This window comes from Eubalaena glacialis, chromosome 4 (genome assembly GCF_028564815.1).
Source record: "Eubalaena glacialis isolate mEubGla1 chromosome 4, mEubGla1.1.hap2.+ XY, whole genome shotgun sequence".
Classification (NCBI taxonomy): Eukaryota; Metazoa; Chordata; class Mammalia; order Artiodactyla; family Balaenidae; genus Eubalaena; species Eubalaena glacialis.
Window position 1 is genome coordinate 9,122,749 of NC_083719.1, and position 2,656 is coordinate 9,125,404.

The window sequence follows — 2,656 nt, forward strand, 5'->3', positions numbered from 1 at the left end:
TGTTGGTGTGATAAGAGCTTTTTTTTTTTTTTTTGAGCTTATTTTTTAAATAAAATGCCATGATGGGGTTAATAACCCCCAAATGAGAATCAAATTGTAATGGGAAGAAGTATACAACGTTATGATAAAGCTATGTATGATCTCTCTATTCAAAGGTTAAAACCCCAGCATAGTTCTTCTATCACTTAAAGCTGTCCTTTCTATTGTTTTGATTAAATGATGCCATATTGTTCTCTTTTCACTAGTAATTAAACACCAAGGTGTAGTGTCATTTAGTAACTTGCTTCCATGTGGTAGAAATTCTAACTGGTTTCAGAATTTGGGGAGAAATGTTAATCCTGATTATTAGAGGAGTAAATGTTCTAGAAAACTGTTGTTCCCTAACCTTATCATCCCTACGGAAACTTACTGGTAGCCTGAAGAAACATGTCCTACTGAAGGTCTATATCTTTGCCTCAAGTTGCCCGATCGCTGGGACACACAAGCATATGGAGATTATTAGAGAGGGGCAGGGTTAATATCATGTAACTGGCAAGGGGTAACAATGAGAGTCAGACATCTGGGAAGAGAACCCCCAGCCCAACCTGCCAGCTGACTGGTCAACCAGTTGGTTAGTCAACCATGTAGGTGAAGAGACTTACTCAAGTTTACCCAGCTAGTCAGGGCATCACCAGGTTAAGAACCCTGGTCTCCTGAACCGGCCAGGGCTGCTTCCACCTTTTTGAGGGAATGTTGTAGTCCCTCCTCTTAAATATCCTGCAGGGCTTGTGATGAAAGAACCCTTGGAAGTCTTGGTATCTCCTAGGGTTGTTTGCAGGACAGGTTTTACAAACTACATATTCCTTCTCCAATGATTTGGTTTCCAGCTCCAAATGGAAACTAAGGCAGATGCCAAGCTTCTTACGTCAGGATCAGGGTTTAAATGGGTTCTCACAGCTTCCTTAAGGCGCCAGGCCCTTCCATCAAGAAAAAGGCTCTTTGCTATGATTATCACAAAAGATAAACAGGGGAGTGCAGGGACCTCAGATATCCTGTTTTCATTTCCTTTGGATATGTACCCAGAAGTGGGATTGCTGGATCATATGGCAGTTCTAGTTTTAATATTTTGAGGGCAGTATGGATGGTCCTAGAGGACATTATGCTGAGTGAAATAAATCAGACAGAGAAAGACAAATACTGTATGATTTTGTTTATATGTGGAATATAAAAAAGCCAAACTCATAGAAACAGAATTGAATGGTGGTTACCAGAGGCTAGCGGATGGCAGAAACGGGGAGATGTTGGTCAAAAAGTACAAACTTCCCTTTAGAAAATGAGTAAGTTCTGGGGATCTCATGCACAGCTTTGTGATTATAGATAGAAATACTGTACCACATACTTGAAAGTTACTAAGAGAGTAGATCTTAAATGTTCTCATCACAGGAAAAAAAAAAAAAGAAATGGCAATTATGTGATATGATAGAGGTACGTATTAGCTAACACTATGGTGGTGATCACATTGCAGTATATAAATGTATCAAAGCAACATGTTGTACACTTTAAACTTACATAATATTATGTATCAATTATATTTCAATAAAGTTGAAAAAGAAAGGAAAAAAGACTCTACAGATATTTATAGTAGCATCTGACAGCACTGAGGTAAAGTCTCCTGTGACTAGGGTAAATAACAGTCCTGGTTTGCTTAGGATAGAGGAATTTCTCAGGAAACTGGAACTTTCCACGGCTAAAACTAGAAAAATTCTGGACATCCTGGAAGGAGATGCCCACCCTCTCTGTGGCAGGAAGGAAATCTATACCTTGCATAGCTGAAATACACACACACTCATGCATACACATGTGGGCACACTTGTGTGCACACACACATAGTATTCATAGGTCTGACGTTGAAATATTAGCTATTTTGTTAGCATCCTGAATATTCGATCAGAAAAAAATAAAAAGCCTTTTTTCCATGCCAACAGTGTTCACGTAAACATGGTGAACGTTCGTTAAACCCGTCAGACTTTCTGTAAGAAGTATGGCAAGCACCAATCCCCCAGGACAGGAAGGGCAAGCACTCTCTGTGTGCCCAGGGAAAGCAGCATTATAACAAGAAGCAGGGTGGCTACGGTGGGCAGACTAAACTGATTTTCCAGAAAAAGCCTAAAATTACCAAGAAGATTGTGCTGAGGCTTGAATACATTGAGCCCAACTGCAGGTCTAAGCGAATGCTGGCTATTAAGAGATGCAAGCATTCTGAACTGGGAAGACATAAGAAGAGAAAGGACCAAGTGATCCAGTTCTCAGCTTCGTATCTTGTTTCATTCCAAAGACAATAAAGTCTTGAGATTATGTTTTTTTTTTAAAAAAAAAAGATGAAAAGATTGTAAACAAATACTTTATCTAAAATCCTATTCAAAGTTTGCAAATATATAACTGTCTGTTCTCTGTATAATAATGTGAAAACGATGATGGTTTTATACTGTTGACCACATGAAACATACAGCACCAAAGTTTCTGAAGTGAAATGGAAATTGTATCATTATTTCTGCTTTTCAGAGTTTTAATGATTCAGTAAAGGGCGATGACAGACTCTCCAAATCTCAGCACGTTGAAAAATTCTTTCTTCTTGAGTAGCAAAGCCCATCTGTTTTTAAACTGTGAGGGAGCTGCT

At 38.9% G+C, this 2,656-nt stretch overlaps 1 pseudogene; it reads left to right on the plus strand.

Moving 5' to 3' along the window:
- The first annotated feature begins 1,977 nt into the window (after positions 1 to 1,977).
- LOC133090480 (large ribosomal subunit protein eL42-like) lies at positions 1,978 to 2,321 on the plus strand (annotated as a pseudogene).
- The last annotated feature ends 335 nt before the right edge of the window (positions 2,322 to 2,656 follow it).